Source organism: Neolamprologus multifasciatus, chromosome 17, assembly GCF_963576455.1.
Source record: "Neolamprologus multifasciatus chromosome 17, fNeoMul1.2, whole genome shotgun sequence".
In the NCBI taxonomy this organism is placed as follows: Eukaryota; Metazoa; Chordata; class Actinopteri; order Cichliformes; family Cichlidae; genus Neolamprologus; species Neolamprologus multifasciatus.
In genome coordinates this window covers 2,547,710-2,568,367 of record NC_140455.1, presented here as the reverse complement: position 1 = coordinate 2,568,367, position 20,658 = coordinate 2,547,710, and the positions used below count along the sequence as shown (strand labels likewise).

The 20,658-nt window shown below is 40.4% G+C and overlaps 1 pseudogene across 1 annotated transcript; it reads left to right on the top strand.

Moving 5' to 3' along the window:
* The first annotated feature begins 6,932 nt into the window (after positions 1 to 6,932).
* On the top strand, positions 6,933 to 19,768 carry LOC146498700 (transcription initiation factor IIB-like; annotated as a pseudogene). The gene is made up of 2 exons (XR_014870380.1): positions 6,933 to 7,023; positions 17,644 to 19,768. The product of XR_014870380.1 is annotated as a transcription initiation factor IIB-like (transcript).
* The last annotated feature ends 890 nt before the right edge of the window (positions 19,769 to 20,658 follow it).

The following is a 20,658-nucleotide window of genomic DNA, read 5'->3' as shown; positions in this document are numbered from 1 at the left end:
GAAGTACATCAAGGTGGCTTGAGGTCAGTTTCATTCGACCAAGCAGAGCACTGATGTCCTGTAAGGTAACAGGAGTAAAAGAGGAGCAGGTATCAGCAACGTGTCAGTGTGATACTGAGAGGATGATGGAGAAATATTAGACCTGACAGCAGCGACCTTATTAACAAAATAGTTTAAAAAGTCATTACAATCAGATTTAGTATAGACTGGTACATGAGGAATATCAGGAGAGATGATGTTTTTAATTGTATCAAACAATACTCTGGGATTTTTCTTTTTTGAAGCTGTTAGATTAGCAAAATATTCCGTTCTGGCATTTTTTATCATGTCGTTAAGTGAGAAAATTGATTCCTTCAGATGTACCCTATGGACCCCAAGCTTGGAAGCCTTCCATAAACGTTCTAATTTGCGACAATATCTCCTAAAATTTCGAATATTTTCATTTATGCAAGGACAGAAATTTGAAGGATGGACAACATTTAGTTTCAGAGGTGCCACCGTATCTAAAATAGATTTACATTGATTGTTAAAAGACAAAATAAGTGAATCCATAACATTTTGAGCCATGCGAGGGTCAAACATGGCAGAAAACCTTCTAGCAGCATCCTGGTTTATAATCCACCTTTGGATCATCAATTTAGGAGGTGAAGGATCCACGTAAAATGACAAATTAAAGAATATGCAACTATGGTCACTCACATGGACATCTTCCACACATACATCATGTATATTTAAACCCAGGGAGAAAACAAGATCAAGAGTGTGGCCCTTTGTATGTGTGGGGCCAGAAACATGCTGCTTAAAGTTAAAAGACTCAGTGATAGTGATGAGCTCAGCAGCAGTGTTACAGGAAGCGTCATCAATATGAAGGTTTAAGTCTCCCAATATTACAACCTTCTCCAGTTTAATGATCGATGTCAGAAGGTCGTTAAATTCAGTTAGAAAGACCCCAGCAGGTCCAGGAGGTCGATAGATTAAAATACAGTAAAAGGTTTTCAGAGAACCGACCTTCATCATCTGTGACTCAAATGAAGAAAAGAAGTCCGAGGTCATCAGTTTGCATATGAGTCTGTCCTGGTAAACAGCAGCAAGTCCTCCACCACGTCCTGAAAGACGCGGAGTTCCACTTTATTTATTACAGCAAAATGTCAGCTTGATATAACCATAACTATAAGCATTAAAATGCAAATTTTAGTTCAAACTGAAAGTAAATATATATATTTTAAAATTGTATTTATCCACTGTATTTAGGCAGTCACTTAACACTTAAGGGTCAGCTGTAAAATGGTACTGTATTCATATTTAATGGATGAAAATGAAACACATTTTATGTACAGCGGTCCCTCGTTTATCATGGGAGTTACGTTCTAAAAATAACCCGCGATAAGAGAAATCTGCAAAGTAGCCAACTTTATATTTTACAATTATTATAGATGTTTTAAGGCTGTATAACCCCTCACGACACACTTTATACACTTTTGTCAGACAGGCATGAACATTTTCACACTTTTCTCTCTTGTTTAAACTCTCAAAGTTCAAACCTTGTAGAAAAATAAGTCCAGTATTATAGAAAGAAACCAAAGAAACCAAAGGAACCCGCAGGTGACGACGTTTTGTCGACACGGTTGTTTGTTGGGGAGAAAACTTACAAACATAAAGTCCAGCACTTCAGAGTCACACTGCTAGGATTGAAGATTTATGTAGATTAGACAAGCTGAACGCTTCTGTACTGGACAGGAGACACGGCACGAGACTGACAGTGGTCTACAGCCAATCAGGACGCAGAGCAAAATACGCTGTAAAAAAAAAAAAAAAAGCATGCAAAATTGCACACACACACACACACACACACACAAAAATAAATCTGTGAGACTGCAAAAGGTGAACCGTGATATAGTGAGGGACCTCTGTACTGTGAAAGGATATAAATTTGTTTTTCTTTTCAAAGCATTGGACTTTGATGGTAGGCAGCAGAAACCATTCATTATCACACTCTTAATTATTATTATTAATCCTGTCACCCTACTGCATATGCAGTATATTACGGAGCAGTATATAACTTAGTTATGGTGTCATTTAGTTCTCTGCTCCCTGAAAATGGGCAGCTGGGGCACATGTAAGCTCACTCACTTGACAGAAAGCCAAACAGATGACTGTTCTCCGAAACTAGCCAACTATGTGAGTGTGGCTGCAGTGTTTTTCACACACTGCTCGCCCTTCCTTCCTGTTTAGCCCTGAGCTTCTATCAAAACACATTACATTTGCCTGTGTCAATGCTCGCTCTGGAGTCTGATGCTGTTTGTTGCAGTGCCCTTACCATGGAAATCACGAGTGTCACTGTATGTGTGTGCAGGGGCGGATCTAGAGAAATTTTCTTAGGGTGGCAAAGGAATCAAATGGGGTGGCAAAATCGAAGCCTTTTTTTTCATACACATATGCAGGTGGTTATATACGGTTAACATAGTTCAAATGCAGTAAGTATACACGTTTTTCATATAGATAAAGTCTATAACTAAATTATTGTCTGTAGCCCACATAATTAAACACTTTAGTTACATAAAACATGTGAGTTTTGATGCTATGTACTGTATAGCCTGTATAATAAATAAATATGTAGCCCAATAAGTATAAAATCCAGAAAGCTACACAACATGGGGCGGTTCATTTACAAACGCAAGTCTAACTTAAGTTTTACTGTCAGAAAACAGTCACATTATTACAGCTTAAATTACACAAAATGTCAGAAATCTGCACCGTCATGAACAAAAATTTAAACCTAATTTTTCATGATTTGTTGGATTAACCCTCTGAGGTCTGAAATACAACTGGTCATTTTTGACTCCTTTTGAGTTTACCTTTGTATTTCACCCTCAAATTGTTTAATTCCCCCCCCGCCTCGTTTGGTATCCTTTCAGCTCAACTGAATTTAGTTGTTTTTTTTCACTGACATACTGCATTAGTATTACTGACCTGAAATCACACAAATAACTTAAAATCCTAGTAGTATTTTTTTACTGTAAAAAAACCCACAGACATGTTGGGCAAAGTTTTACAACTTGAAATGCAAATATAAAATGTACATTTTGTAAACATATACAACTATTTATCTAAAAATGCAGCCAATACACCTGCCGTCTTTTTTTTTTCATTTGTATATGAATTAAAGAATATTACTAAAACTAAAATGAGAGAACAATCAGGTGTCGCAATAAGATGCCCCACAAATGATGTGTGCCAGTAAAAAATAAGTTTGTCCACCAAAAGACAGAACAGCACAGGGATAAACCTGCAGGCCTGACAACAGCAGGTGTATCACTCCGCTGGTTTTCTACTTAGTGACAGTGTTTACGTTGCAAATGTGCCTTTGTGACATTCATTAGTGCTCTCATTGACACACAAAACAAAACGACTACACAACAGAACAGCCACACAAGACAACACAACACACTAAGTAAACACTCCACACTAAACGTCACAAATCTCCCACATCTAAACTCTCTCTCTCTCTCTCGCTCTGTCTCTGCCGTTACCGACACTCCCAAAACTCTCCCTCTTCCTAAACAACCAAATCCCACATGTTGACTTTTTTTAAAAATTGGTCGACATGGTACATTTTTCCACCGATACGAAAGAGGTGTTTTCCCCCCCTTTCTTTACTGTTTTCGCGGTGTCCTTAGAAAACGCTTAACACACACACACACACAAAAATATGATGACAGTATTTAGAAAAAATCGTGGCTTATATATATTATCATAACTCTGGATTTACTGGCCTGTAATTAAAATTAAAAAACTTTGAAGTCCGAACTTTCAATGTGGGCTGAAATAGAGACTCAGCGTGGCTGCAGATTGTTGCTGCTGCTGTGTCCCATTTCAGGGTCTGCACGCTTGAAGTACGCATTTTAAGTGTGATTACGTCACCGCCACGCGACGACGGCTGTCCCAATTCGAAGTGTACTGCAAATGCATACTCCAAATGCGCCGTCGATTTCCCCAAATATCAAGCGTGGTCCGGTGCACGCTTCGTGGTCCCATATATCCCACAATTCATAGCACGGCGGTGGGTGTGGATAATTTTGCCGCAAAATACGGCAGAAGGGAGCGACCGAAGAGTGAACTGTCAAAAGTAGGTACTGAATATGACGTCACTTATTTATGTGCGAATGTTTAATAACAAAGAACATTAAAACATTGCTGTTCGCCACATGTCGGCAAAGTTTTGTGACATTAGTGATGTTTGTACTTTCAGCATTAACTTGGTTTTAAAGCCTCTACTTCTAAATATATGTATAGTCGACCTTAATCTTACAGAGAATCTGATGATTTTATGGATAATCAAAGTCAGTCATATATCCACAAACACAGCAAGCTGAAAGTCAGTGATATATGTGTATATATATATATATATATATATATATATATATATAATCTGACAATACTATAACATTGGCCATATTATATTTACATTACCATAGTGAGATGACTTTAGTCTCATGAACAACATTAACTAATTATTATTTACTAGCTAATCTTAAATGACTGTTCAGTACAGAAATGAAGCCCAACAATCATGTTTTACAGTCCTGTGGTCTCAGCCTCAGATACTCAACTAATCAAAGTGATGTCAGAACAAAAATGAATGACCAACAAAACATTTTTCTCCTTCATTTCTGTCAAACAAAGCTGTATGTAACGCGTCTCGCGGTTAGTATCATGGTTGCTAGGCAACCTGAACAGCGCGACGAAGCATATACCGTCCCATTTCACACGCCTCTCACTTCCGCACTTCTCGTACTTATAGTACGCACCGTACGTAGTACGCGTAGTGCGCGTACTTCAAGCGTGCAGACCCTGAAATGGGACACAGCTAGCGTCAGCTTACATCAGCAGTGGTGGTCCTAGCCTGTTTGGCGCCCTGGGCGAAGACCCCCCCCATAAACACACACACAGGATTGTACATTAACATAGAACTTTTGTCAGACCCATACTGAATTTCGCAAGAGAAACACACACACATATGAAGACAGAGAGAGAGTATGCATTGTATGCAAACAGCTACCAAACAGCCATCATAATTCGTCATACAATGAGAACAGGACAAATCAACAATTGACAATGACTAATTAATATTACAATCTGTAACATAATGTATTGTTTGTTAGTTGTGTGAGTTTGGTCTGTTACTGTTACTATTTTTACCATTTCTTCTTGGAGCAACTGTAACCCACATAACTTCCTTAGGGATTAATAAAGGAGTCTGATTCTGATTGTTTCAGGATGACCTGCCATGATCCAATGACACATCTGCTTACCTGTATCTTTTGCTCATTTCTCCTCCTCTTCTTTTCTCTTTTTTCTAAACTGAGGACCTGATGGCTTTGAACCCAGGATTCAAATCATGAATACATGATGGGCTTGAATTTACAACATTATGAATGAAATGTGTTCTATTTGGAAGCAGCAGGTCTCCCTCCCCTTTCGACGGGTTGTGTGTGAGACTTTAAATCATCAAACTGTAAAATATAAATTTTAAATTGTTAGTGATCCCTTTGCCTCGAGTTCTAAAGTGTGTATTTATTTTCTTACTCTTCTTATATTTATTGTTTGTTTACTTGCACTGCTGTAACTGGAGCCTCGTCGTCTTGTCTCTCTATATACTGCACTGTATGTAGCGGAGATGACAATAAAGTTTACTTTGAATTCAGCAGCGAGCAGGCGCACCGAGGAAAAACATCGGTGCAAATTATAAGTCTGTATCATAATGTCTGGTGTTTTTGTGTTTGTTGGTTGGTTATTAGATGCTGCTCCAGCCAGCCAGAGAATCCCCCGCCGCCCCGCCCTCTCCTCTCTGCGCCGCAAGCAGCAGGCGCACCTCGCAAACGGAGGGCGCCCTTACTCCCAGCAAATGGGCGATAGAAAACTGATCGGTGCCTGTGCCATTCCCAATATGCGCTGGCATGACGTTGCGCAGCATGAGTACGAGCATTTCTTCTACTTCATTGTATTTATTTATTTTTTTATGCCGCCTGTTGCGGCTCCTTCAACCTATGGCCGCGGCAGGCTAAACATGAGGACACAGATGACGCGCAACAATGAACACATAAAATACACTTCTGTACCTTTTGCTCCTTTTATTCCACATGCAACTGTCTCATATACAAATCAGTGCCTGGGATTAACTTATTAAACAAATGCACAGATATAATACATCATAATAATTCAAGCTGCGCTCAAGCTGCGATCAAGTTGCGGTCAACAGAAAGTTCTGCCTCATGCTCACCCTACCTTCCTGCTCATCAACATCAGGTGCTGTGTACAAGTGAGTGCAACCACATTTATTATATACCACACCCATGAGACACGCCCCACACCCGTGCACCAATACAGTGAGCCAATTTAAACCAACCCACTTAGTCCAAAAAGGAACAACTCATATGGCTCCTACACCGCCCCCCACCACAATGCCGCCCCGGGCAACCGCCCGTGTCGCCCGTATCTAAAACCGCTACTGTACATCAGTCATGTGATTTGGAGGTGCAGCGTGTCCGTGGACCACGGAGGGTTAATAACACTCACCTTCCTTACATTTCCAGAGTGTAACATCCAACCACCTGTGTAAAAAGCGAAATTCCCATGGTGTTGTTCAAATTGTGCTCTGGCATAATCATAAACATCGCTTGCTACTGAAAACAAGAAAAAAGCCGGTCCTGCTATGGGCAGAACCATTTGTTAATGGTGTGTGGGGGGGGGGGGGGCACTATGCAATATATTCAGTTTTAGCATTTATATTCACTGTTGACTGTAACTACGCTCAAACTGTTAATGCTATCTTATTTTAGTAAACAACACTGTCATATGCAAAACTGGGGTGGCACTTGGGGTGGCACTTGGGGTGGCACTTGCCACCCCATGCCACCCTCCAGGGTGCATCAAAGCTCCCGATCGGCAGAAGCCGGAGAGAGAAGGGCGCCAAAGACGCATGCGGTACAGCGGTCCACTAAACCCGACAAGAAACGGAAAAAAGTAGGAACCTTATTATTTATAAAGTTTTTATTGTCTTTGGGGGTTCTGGCACTGTTAGCATAACCTGATATTTAATAATATTGCGGATATTTTTCACCTGTTAGGTAAGCTAACTTTTTTCGTTACCATCAGTCTGTTAGCCAAAACCAGATTATCCGGTTTGAAGACACAAATTTCGGTTATAACCAGTGTTGGGGAGTAACGGAATACATGTACCATACATAACGGCGGTATACAAAATATGAGTAACTATTCCGTTACAGGTACTGTTTAAAAAGGTGGTATTCAGAATACAGTTACTTTGTTGAAATAAATCGATTACGTGGCAGTACTTTCCTGTTTCATATTGTGGCGGGTCAGGACTGTTTGGGTTTTGTTTGACAGCTACGTTCTGTAGTTCCAGGCGGCAGCATTGCGGTTGCCATGGTTACAGGGTGACGCTCGTGCTTCCTGGGTGAGAGAGCGCCTTTTTGTTGTTGTTGTTGTTGTGCTAAGCTAATAGTTGAATGCAGAATGTAGCATCATGGGCAGTGTAGTCCGTGCTGCAGGGAGAATGGACTGCCATACTCCTTATGTGTCTGTGAGCGCGAGGAGGTAGAAAAAGGAGAGTCCAGTTGTAAGTAAGCTATTAAAACTCGACTGTATGCTTTGTTTATGTTTTCCTCTGAAACAATAAGTTCCGTTGGAGCAGCCTTTCAACGCCTCTCTCTGTCTCTCGCAAGCAAAGTTGACCCAGACAACAAAGTAAAGCTAGTTTTCGGCTACGAGCCCGACACGGAACCTGTATTAGCCAGAGGTCCCTTTACTACGGTTTGGAGCCGCGGACCTTCAGTAACAGTAATAAATCACAGCAATAGTACATTCATGTAGTTGTAAACAGCATGATAATATGTTAAGTAATCCAAAGTATTCAGAATACGTTACTCTCATTGAGTAACGTAACGGAATACGTTACAGAATACATTTTGGGGCATGTATTCGGTATTCTGTAATGGAATACATTTTTAAAGTAACCTTCCCAACACTGGTTGTAAGCGCCAGACGCAGTAGCGGTTTTAGATACGGGTGACACGGGCGGTTGCCCGGGGCGGCATCGTGGTGGGGGCGGCATCGCGGCTCGTTCTCATGCTGCCCCGACATCATGCCAGCGCATATTGGGAATGGCATTGGTTTTCTATCGCCCATTTGCTGGGAGTAAGGGCGCCCTCCGTTTGCGAGGTGCGCCTGCTGCTTGCGGCACAGGGAGGAAAGGGCGGGCCGGCGGGGGATGCTCTGGCTGGCTGGAGCAGCAAAAATTACCAACTCGCAAAATAAAACAAATTACAAACAAACCAACAAACACGAAAACACCAGACATTATGATACAGACTTATCATTTGCACCGATGTTTTTTCAAAATTCTATACGCGAAAAGTGAGCGCGAGAGCCCTCGGTGCGCCTGCTTGCTGCTGAAGTCAAAGTAAACTTTATTGTCATCTCCGCTACATACAGTCCAGTATATAGAGACGAGACGACGAGGCTCCAGTTACAACAGTGCAAGTAAACAAACAATATATATAAGAAGAGTAAGAAAATAAATATACACTTTAGGACCAGGGGTAAAGGGATCAATAACAATTTAAAATGTATATTTTATATTTTGTTGATCTAAAGTCTCACACACAACCCGTTTTTAAACTTCTTTTCTCATTTTTTAAATGAGAAAAGAAGAGGAATGTAGCAACTTCCACAGTCGCTAGAGGCCGGGGACTGAGCCTGTCTATTTGCCTCTCAACTTTATGCAATAATGCGAGAGGTGGAATTGCTTGCTTGTTTATTAAAGTGCTTGAAAAGTTTACAGAGCAATGTGATCGGCTCGCGATTCAAACTCTTAAAACATCACAGGCTCTAATGCAACAAGGGGAAACTCGTTGTGCTGCGGTCAACAAAAACTACGGCTACCCAGCCCTGCTCTGTCAAAATCAAACCAGTGAAAGACAGACTGACAACGCCCTCTTAATGTCGCCGCTAGCACCCACGTGACTCCCGTTACACATCACCATAGCAACCAAACAAATGAAAACCGAGTGATCATTAAAATTCAATACATTTAATTATGACTCCTACAAGGAGAAACGAGCAAAAGACACAGGTAAGCAGATGTGTCACTGGATAATGGCAGGTCATGTATCCTAAAACATTAAGAATCAGGATACTTTCTTAATCCCTAAGGAAATTATTTGGGTCACAGTTCCTCCAAGAAGAAATGGTAAAAATAGTAACAGTAACAGACTAAACTCCAAACAATATATACAATGATATAATATTAATTAGTCAGTGTCAATTGTTGATTTGTCCTGTTCTCATTGTATGACGAATTATGATGTCTGTTTAGTAGCCGTTTGCATACAATGCATACTCTGTCTCTCTCTTCGTGTGTGTGTGTGTGTGTGTGGGGGGGGGGGGGGCGCCAGAGGGGGTGTTCGCCCAGGGCGCCAAACAGGCTAGGACCGCTACTGGCCAGACGTCTGCTTTATATTTTTATTTACGATTGAGTTCATGTTTGTTTTATAATTCATAGATTCATTCATTCAAGTCATCTTTTCAGGATTAATGAATGTGAAAATATATGTGTTTACATAAAGTAATTTTAAGTCACTGTTGGGATTGGAACCTAAAAGGAGGGAAGGGGAGGAGCATGGACAGAGAGGTTAGGAGTCTCACAGTTTTCTGACCGTGTGCACAGGTAGTTCTGGATAACTGCTATTTTTTGGAATTTTCATGCTTATTTTGGAAGGAGTTCATTGTTACATCTTCAGTTTGTAATAAATAAACAGTCTTCAAATCATAATGCAACTGGAAGCATTTCTTTTGGAAACCAGGAACACGCGTCAGCCATAGACTCCCCTTTTTTGAACTTGGTTTATTGGAAAATTACACTGGTTATAACACAGGGTGAGAAATATAAGTCCAGATATGTGTGGTATCCACAGAAACCTCAGAATCTCAGCTAAAATGTCATATAAACCATTTCTACAACCACCAAACTCAACGAAAACAAGCTATGATTAAACGAGCAGTTACGTAAATGCGCAGATGACCGCTAAACAAACAAAACCGAGCAAGAAATTCTCCAAACTTTGTGTAACCGGCTAAAGATAGGCTGGTTCCAGGGCTATTACTGACTCCAAACACCAAGTTTCACCACGCTCTGACCCAAATTCACTGAATGAGCCGCAAAAGAAGACCACAAAAACACACAAGACAGAAATTGGCTTACTGTCCCGATTTCCTCCGTTATTTTCGCCGGTAGCCATGTGTTTACCAGTAGTTACCATGCCTACTAGTGGTGGGCGGATCGATCCAAATATCGATAGTATCGATCCCAAGTCGGGATCGGTATCGGATCGATACTAGCCTGGTTAGATCGATTCTTTGCTTTGAGTTCTGCTTGTTTGCTATGCTGTGCTTTCGGCAAAAACAAAACAGCCAGGTCGCTGGACTCGCCGCTCCCGTGTCAGCGGAGAGCAGGCACACTTTGCCCCCCCTTATGTTTTGGTGTTGCGCTGACTTTGGGGGTTATTAAGTTGTTTACATATTAACTATATTTTTAACAATTGTTTTTGTTGTTGAGAATTTTAATTGTAATTTTTGTATTATAGTTTATCAACAGTATTTGTTTTAATTTGTTTACTGGTTTGCGTGCACTTAAGATTAAGAAAAAAATAAAAAATAAAGGATCGCCACCACGGCAGACCCGATGGCATTTTCATGCTTCGCAGCATCATTTATTCTTACAATAATCACACGGTTGCTGTAACAGTACATTCAACTAGGGCTGGGTATCGTCACTGATTTCTAGAATCGATTCGTTTCCGATTCACAAGGTCCCGAATCGATTCGATCCACAATTCGATTCAATTCAATTCGATTTGAATCTGGGAAATTTTGACAGTCAGAAATATTATAATTCAGATCAGTACATTTACATATTTTTGTATCTATAAAAAGGAAGCTGACACTTTCGAGACTTTATCAAAGGTGTGAGCATCACAGCAGATGCCTTTGTGTCAAAGTAGCTGAAGATAAAACACAGAAAAACATGAAGGTGATTTTCCTGGCCTGGATTTTATAAAAATATTCTGCAGTACATCAAAAACAAAAGAAAACCATTAATCAACTTATGAACATTACCTCTGAAGTTACAGCGGTTTTATTAGAGACATGGCGACCGTGGCTCAGGGGGTTGGGAATTGCATCTGTAACCGGAAGGTCGCCGGTTTGATCCCTGGGCTCTCTGTGCTGGTCGTTGTATCCTTGGGCAAGACACTTCACCTACCGCCTACTGGTGTTGGCCAGAGGGGCCGATGGCGCGATATGGCAGCCTCACTTCTGTCAGTCTGCCCCAGGGCAGCTGTGGCTACAACTGTAGCTGCCTCCACCAGTGTATGAATGTGAGAGTGAATGAATAGTGGCATTGTAAAGCGCTATATAAATCCAATCCATTATTATGGCGTTTTGCATTTTGCATAATTTTAAAAAGTTTAAATTTGTTCAGTATTGAACGGCAGAAATTAGGTTTTCTTTTCGGAAGTAGCCTATGTAAAACGAAAAAAAAACCAGCGGCCGACAGCGCTGTAAACAACGGTAGACTTGTGCGTAACAAGCAAGCGAATAATGCAGAAAACAGACAGACAGACAGAGAGAGAGAGAGAGAGAGAGAGAGAGAGAGCTGTGCATCGTGGTGGAAGCAAAACAGCAAAAGTCAGCGGGAATTCATGACGATGTTTATGTGAAGCGTAGTTTGGATCTTCTTTTGCTGCTGGTTCGGTCAATATTGTTTGGAGAGAGATAAAACTAACAGCTTGGGCGTGAACACAAAGCGCGGACCCGCCGACAGATCAGAATCAGCGAGCTGTCGAGTTAGATTTTCTCCTAATTAAACCACTGGTAACATGGATAAGTTTATGCATATAACAAAGTAATGTCATTGAAATATTACCGTACTTCGCTGTCAGTGACGTAAAGCAGCGGTGAAAGCCCAGAGGCCTCTAGCTGAATTTGATCGCACATTTTGCTGCTAAATAAGATTATTACGCATTAATACTCTGAACAGTCCCCAAACCTGAGAAGGCCTGTGTCTCACTGCTGTTAATGAAGACCAAAGGTCTTTTGCTCGCTAAATGTTGACTTCAAATTAGAGTCTGAGTTGCTGTTAATTTTTATCCTTCTGTTTTTAAACTGACATTTCGCTGTCAGTTTTAGTGTTATGAACAAAAAATGTATGTGCTGCTTCAGCAACAGTGAGTTAGAAGCTCTTACCCTACTGGGTACTCCCGCTGTTCTGTTTTCAGTTGTCATTGTTTTTGTCCCTCGAGATTTTCCACTTCTTTCTGTGTTCACATCCATTCTCTTAGCTTTAGAAATGGCCCTCCAGAGATCTGCTGACGTGTGAGTCATTAAAGTAATGCCTTGATTATTGTTCCTTATACTAAGTTGATGATAACTATTCTCTCGCTGATAAATTTGAAAAGGCAATTAAAAAGTAACTAGAAATGCACAGGAGGAATCGAGAGTGCTGAACAGACCAATCATAGCAGCTGTGAATTCCTGCTGAAATGTAATCCTGATTCTGGTATTTCCGTTGACCAAACTGGGGTAAAAACAAGACATGGTGTGGAGCTGAAGTACTCTGTGTATTCTGTGTGTACTGTATACCCCTTATTTTAGGGTTTTCTAACATTCTGGTGTCCTTTTGTGTCCGACCTGTCGTGCTCTATCCCTGCAGCCCTGTCAGTCCTAGATGGATTCAGTCTGGATATAAGCTAAATCAGAATCAGGTGTTTTCTGTTAACAGGCAAAAGAGTATCTGCCTGAAAATCTACAATTTACGATCTCTAACTCTGGGTTTTTGTGTCTTGCAGTGTATGTAGCTGACAAAACGATTAATCTTTATGAGAAAATTAAATATTACTCAGCGATGGTCCCTCCTAAAGCCTAGTTTGTCTGCTATGTATACCTTCTGATGATACTGCCTAAGAGAAGCATGTATAATGTAAACAGAACTGATTCTAGCACTGAACCCTGTGGAACTCCATAATTAACCTTACTGTGTGAAGAGGACTCTCCATTTACATGAACAAATTGGAGTTTATTAGATATGATACAAACCACTGCAGTACAAACCACCTACACCGTGCTCTAATAGGATATTATGGTTGACAGTAATGCATGTTGCGCTGAAGTCTAGCAGAACAGGCACAGAAACGAGTCCACTGTCAGAGGCCATAAGAAGATCATTTGTAACTTTAAATAAAGCTGTTTTTTTGCTGTGATGGGCTCTGAAACCTGACTGAAACTCATTTGAAGTGTCTCTGCTACAAACCTAGTAGGCAGAAAGCCGACTGACCTGGAGCAGCATCTAGCTGTGTTTGAGGTCAAGCAGAATAATTTCACGATGTCATCGTACATTCAGTACCAGTGCCTAAGTTGAATTATGAACGCACTTCTTACCAAATGCAGCAATGTGATTGACGCGATCCATTGAGAAAAAACAAACAAACACACACACACACACACACACCTCTCATATATAGTGTATGACTTGATTAAAAAAAAATGATGCTTTCTAATTAATCTCAATTAATCGCATTTAATCACACAAGAAAATTTGCCGCAAAGTGCAATTTTTTATTTTATTTTTTTATGTTAAAGGGTTTTAGTGGGCAACAGAATAAATAAATAAACATCAGTATTGTAAACTCAAGCCCTTCACCTTCACCTTTAAACTCTGAGCAACCTTGTCATGTACAGTGTGCAGGAGGCAGGCACAAGTGCATTCAAAACAACTTTTATTGCTGGAAAGCAAAAAAGAGAACTAACTAAACTGGAAATATAAACTAAGCACAAACAGGTTGACAGGCAGAACACACAGCATGGTAAGATGGAGATGGCAACACAGACCAAGGAAAACAGTGTTTAAATACACAGGAATAATAAGGGAATAGGAGACAGGAGGAAACACAGCTGGGACAAATCAGGGCTAATGAGACTAGGAAAGCAAAAGTAGAAATACTGACATGAGACAGACATTCAAAATAAAACAACAGGAATTTCTATTCCTGTTATCAGGGAGTCTTGTCTAATCATTTACGCTAATGGCTCAATTTACAAGGCAAATAGTTGGAATCTCTTTGTCAATGAGCCATTAACTTTTATTCTTGCAGTCAGTTTGTCATAGAGAGATTTGATACATTGAATTGATTTTGTATTGAACCCAAACTTTGCCATGCTTAGGTACAAGAAGTCCCAGCTGACTCGATCAAAGGCTTTCTAATATTATCTTGTGCCTGTCTATTTTTGACAAAACATGCTTGGTCCTCATCTATCAGGTCTGGTATAAACGACTGGAGCCTATTTGATAAGATTGTATCGTAGATTTTATAATAACATTTAACACTGATATAGGCCTGTAATTTTGGCAGTATTCTATATGTTTTTGTGGTTTTGGTAGTACTGTGATAACTGCCTCCCTCCAAGAGGGGGGAATCACATGTTTAGTGTGAATCCAATTAAAAGTGGAGTAAGGGTATCAGTTCTTTTTCAAATTTCTTATACCATTCAGCAGGAAACCTATCACTGCATGGCACCTTGTTTGTTCTTAACTTTGCAATCGCTTTCTGAATTTCCTCTACTGTTATCTGTGCTGTCATGTGATAATTTTGTATTGTTCCAATAGAGGGTACATCTAAGGAGTCTAAAAACGTTTAAATATCATTTAAGTTAGGGCTGGGCGATATGGCCTAAAATCCATATCGCGGTACAATTTGAAGCACGTGCGATAACGATATATGTCGTGATATATTCTTTTCTTCTGTATAACGTATTTTCCACCACTATAAGGCACACTCTCAAAAATCGAGAGTGTGCCTTTATGTATGAATTCTGGTTGTGCTTACTGACCTCGAACCGATTTGGGCACGCAGAAATCTGTTAAAAAATGTTTTAGTACAACTTTGGTAAGCCGCACCGTCAGGTCCCAAAGTCAAATGAACACTGAGAGTTAAAAACAGTCTAAATTCTTTCATCTTTATCAATCAATCAATCAATCAATCAATCAATCAAAGCTTTATTCGCCACATGCAGGTTGCCCTGCAGTGAAATGGGACCCCCCCGACTTTACACACACAACACAGACATTACATGGGGATACAAGTCGGAGATCGGTAGCGTTACAGAAAAACACTGAAATGTACACTACAATGGGAAAGTACAAGAGGAAAAAATAGACCTCTACTCCCGCTGTGCTTCCATGGTAGGGCAGCATGAGAACAGGAAACAAAAAAACTCCTTTAATAAAATCATCAGTGTTGCTGCTTTACCAGGTGTAACAATTAAGTTTAACATCCAGGCATCCATGAAAACAGAATTTATTAAATTTAACGGAGTTACAAGTTAACAGGAAGTTAGCTCGCTAGTTTCCACCTAAACATTTCATACCATGAGATTTCTGAAACTAATTCAAACGTACAGCTCTGCTACTACTTCCAACATGAATGAAGACAGAAAACTAAACAGCAGTGGCATTTGCAGGGTTACTGAAGTTGGACTACCTGGTATATAATGTTGTGCTACATGATTGCTAGCGACACAGCTATGTTAGCATAACATTAGCACAGTGAAGCTGGAGGATGAACGGCAACTTTTTTTAGTTAACGTGAGGGATTCTGGTGGTCAGGGACAAATGCAATCGCATAGCAGGATGCTATACACGGGGCAAACTTCAGTCAGGAGAACAACTGAGATTATTCATCCACAATACGAGGTTAGTTATTAATATACTGCAACAACATGGGAATAGAGCAGCTGTGAGAGAATTCAACATTAATGAATCAATGTTACGGAAGTGCAGGAAACACAGTTTTTGGCTTTCCCCATATTTCAAAAGTGTTTCATCTCTTTGCTATGACTGTCGCCCGCCATAATTTGCAGATGATAATGGTTGTAGCCGCTGCGATGCTTTCGACCAAAACAGGCACAGCTTAATGACATCATCAACATGCGCTATCACGGTAGAGCGGTATAGTCAAAATCTCTATCGTTGGCCAAATTTATATAATTTCTATCTTATATCGTTTATATCGCCCACCCCTAATACAGATATAATAAGAGATTGTTGGATTGGAGTGGCAGATGTATCAGATCATAGTGGTATCTATTTAAAAATTAGCCAACCCTAGCCAACTTGGTTTCCATATAATCCTACCAGACAAACCTTAAATCCAACTTGTTGTTATGCATCTCCCTGTACGCCCCTCATACATTGTTATAATAATACAGTCCAGTCCGTTTTGAAAGGTAGCCATATTAGCTTCAGGTGCTTGCTTGTCCTTGTTGTTCAGGTGTTTTTTGTCTTTACCTTGGGTTTCTGGGGATTTTTTTATTCTTTGCTTTTGTTGTCCCTCCCCTCATATTACAAAGTTGTTTTGTCTCAAGCTTTAATTCGTGTTTTAGCTGAGTTTATCTGGTTGGCTTGCGGGAACTCTGTACTTATGTGACAATACTGCTCTATCGTCACACAAACCATCTGACAAACCATCCTACTTTGGGAAAACGTCCTACCTTAAGTAGTTTATGCACATTTCTACTGTCACAGAATAATTCCAGCACAAATTTAAGTAGATATGACGGTTTGCCACTTAACTTTGCCCATCAGAGTGTGCTTGTAGCTCATATTCATAAAGCCAAGACCGTTTGCCACTTCATTTTACCCGTTAAAGTATGCTTGTAGGTAACATTCACAAAGGTAGCATGGTTTGGCACTTAATTTTAGCTGATAAAGTATGCTTCTAGTTCATATTCACAAAGGTAGGATGGTTTGCAACTGAATTTTAGCTGTTAAAGTATGCTTCTAGCTCAGATTAACCAAGGTAGGACAATTTGCCACTTAATTTTAGCTTGTAGGTCACATTCACAAAGGTAGGATGGTTTGCCACTTAATTTTACCCAACAGAGTATTTTTCTAGCTAATATTTACAAAGGTAGTACGGTTTGCCACTTAATTTCATGTTGTGCGCATGTGCAGAAACAACGGGTAGGATGGTTTATCCTGGTCGTTTAATGTTACTATAGATGTATGACGTGTTTCATTGTTATTTAACCCAGCGGTCCCCAATCCCCGGGCCACGGACCGGTACCGGTCCGTGAGTCATTTGGTACCGGGCCGCGAGAGTGAGACTTGGGTGTGAAATGTATGGTTTTCAGGGTTTTTATCGGTTTTTAGCGTTACTTTGTTATCGTTTTTTTTTTTTTTTTTTTTTCGTTAACTCGGTTTTCCTGGGTCCAGGTGTGTTATGAATAAATCTTCTTTTTTTTCAGTACCGGTACTAGTTTTATTTTGTTGTATTTATCCGTGACACCTTAAAGGCTGGTCCGTGAAAATATTGTCGGGCACAAACCGGCCCGTGGCGCAAAAAGGTTGGGGGCCGCTGATTTAACCCTTTCATGCATGAATTATGACAACCTCAATCAGGATTTTTTTGTTAAGTATTTTTATTCATCTTTTCAATGTTGTCGTTGGGGTTGAATACATTTTTTTAAATTAAATTTATGTATGCTGTATGCATTTTTTCCCATTCCTAGGAGAACCATGAGCAGCTCTGACCGGGCCATGCTCAACGCCTTCAAAGAGATCAGCACCATGGCGGATCGCATCAACCTGCCGAGGAACATCGTAGAGAGAATAAACAACTTATTTAAGCATGTTTATGAACAGAAGATCGTGAAGGGCCGAGCCAATGATGCCATTGCGTCAGCCTGTCTCTACATCGCCTGCAGACAAGAGGGTGTGCCGCAAACCTTTAAAGAGATCTGCGCTGTCCCGGATCTCAAAGAAAGAGATCAGGAGGTGCTTGAGGCTGATTCTGAAGGCACTGGAGACCAGCGTAGACCCCATCACCCCCGGGGACTTCATGCCCCGCTTCTGCTCCAACCTCGGCTTACCCAAACAGGTGCAAATGGCAGCCACCTTCATCGCCAGGAAGGCTGTGGAGCTTGACTTGGTGCCTGGCAGGAGCCCCATCTCTGTAGCTGCAGCTGCCATCTACATGGCTTCCAAAGCTTCTGCAGAGAAGAAGACCCAGAAAGAAATTGGAGACATCGCCGGTGTTTCACATGTGGCGATTAGACAGTCGTATCGACTCATCTACCCACGGGCTGCAGAGCTTTTCCCCCCAGATTTAACATTTGATACACCTGTTGATAAACTGCCCCAACTGTGAAGAATACTCCTCTCGTACAGCACAAAAATTTTGGCCGTACCTACGAGATCACCACCATTATTATTGCTGGGTTTTTTTAATGGTGCGTGTTGGATTTGGAAGATTTTTCTTGTCCTGCCTTGGACGACACCAAAGTCACATTCCAGTGCTTAAATAAACAGCTTGCAGACTGCACTTGCAGTGTTTCATTTGCGTGTATATACTGTACAACGTATATATGTCCAAGTGGGAAGTATAACTGATACTTGCAATTTTAGGCTGATTTCGCCTCTGTCAGTGCACCCCAGGGTGGCTGTGGCTACAATGTAGCTTGCCATCACCAGTGTGTGAATGTGTGTGTGTGTGTGAATGGGTGGATGACTGGATGTGTAAAGCGCTTTGGGGTCCTTAGGGACTAGTAAAGCGCTATATAAATACAGGCCATTTCATACTGTACACAAAAAAACTTGTTTTTTTGTAGAAAATTACCAGTTTCTGTTTTGTTTTTTTAGGGGTGGCTGTAGCTCAGGTGGTAGAGCAGATCATGATTGGAAGGTTGGTGGTTCGACTCCCTAGTCTGCATGCCAAATATTCTTGGGCAAGATATGAAAGTGCTCTCCGATGCATCCATCGGAGTATGAATGTGTGTGAATGTCAGTTAGAAAGCACCTAGGAAAAATGTGCTTGTGTGAATGGGTGAATGCACAAGTTGTATAAAGCGCTATATAAGAACCAGTCCATTTACCATTTATGTTGTGAGGTTCTTTCTTTATTGAATAAACTCTGGCCAAGAAGCCAGTGAGACAAAATCCAAAATAATGATGAAGGCACTTGAAATGTAACATAAAATTAGTTGCCTTTGCAAAAAACACAAAAGTACTTCAGGTTTTGTTGCCTCACCCTGTTTGCCCTTTCCCTCCCAGGCTTCTAGACTTCTGATTGGCCAACATTTCTATATGGTTAGGATTTGCATGTTCTTGACGGCATTTGACTTTGTGTTTTGCATTTACATGTGGACGGAGATATTTTCCAAAACTGCACGTGTGGACCTGATTTTTTTTTTTCAACAAAAACTGAAAATATCTGTTTTCAAAAATATGTTGTTACAAGATCAATATATATTTTTAGTGCTTATTTTTTGATTATATCGTCTTTTGTACTTTGTAATAAAGGCATAAGAAAAAACTAGGTCAGAGGGTGACAGGTCGCCTAGCAACAGAGGCTTCAGTAAGGGGAAGTAAAGAAAGGGGAAGTTTGGTACATTAATAAAACACAGGAAACCAGACAGAAAAAGTGGAACTAAGTAAACTGTGTGTGACGTATAGCAGAACTATAGATATGTATTTTGCCTGGCAAGGCTGTCAGAACTGGGGTACGTCTTCGTCTCTGCAGTTCTCCATTTCCAGAAATGTAAAAATAAAGATTATTTTTTGAGCTTGACCACTCTGAGTTCAGTCTTTCTCTGTCGCCAAAAGAATTCAAAAGAATGGAATTTCATAATGTGTAACGCTTCGCTTTCGTTGTGGCATCCAACTCAGGTTTCTGAGACTTCCTGCCATATTTTCCTTTTGTCAGAATCAGTGCCCTTTTTGTATATTATTTTACTAGGCTTTATATTGGTTTGCTAGGATATTCGGGCTTAGAATATCCAAGGTTGGGCAGCTCCCTTTTTAAGCCTGCTGGAGGTGCTCCTGAAGTCCACCTAAAGTCCTTATTTCTTGTTTTCTTTGTTTTTTATTGTGTTACAAGTCTGTGGTAGAGATGCTTTGGAAGGGTCAGTGTTAGTCTGTTAATGAGGCACGAGTCGGTGTGAAAGACTTTTGGAGGCTGGAGCTGGTGCTGCTGTGGAACCAAAGAAAACCTGCAGCTGTTCAACATCAGCCAGTTGTTAATCACAGGTAAGTTGTCATTACTGTTAGGCTCTGTTTGAGCCTCTGAGGAGGTCTTGGTTTTCTCATGATGAGATTGTGAGGATCTGATTCTCCATTATGATCATAAAGAGTCCGGACAGAAAACACTCAGCTCTTGTGCCTCTGTGGCTGCAGATCTTTGCTCCATGTCACCTAACATGTGTTGTGGTGCTGTCATTGTGAACAGTGTTGGGTAAGTTACTTTAAAAAAAGTAATTAATTGCTAATTACTTAGTCAATATTGTATTTAAAATACTTACTTTTCTGACACAGTAATTAGATAACTTAATTAAATACTTCTAAAAATTTAACTAAATACTTCTTAAAATCCCTTTAAATCTTGAGTGGACAAACAATAGAAATTAAACTCTTTAAATATTTTATTTTATTTTTTTTAAAGACGGAGACTCTACAGTACGCAGCGGTAGCATCTCTTCCACAACGTAGCCTGCAATCATTTTTTTAGCTCACCTTCAGACGCTTTCTGT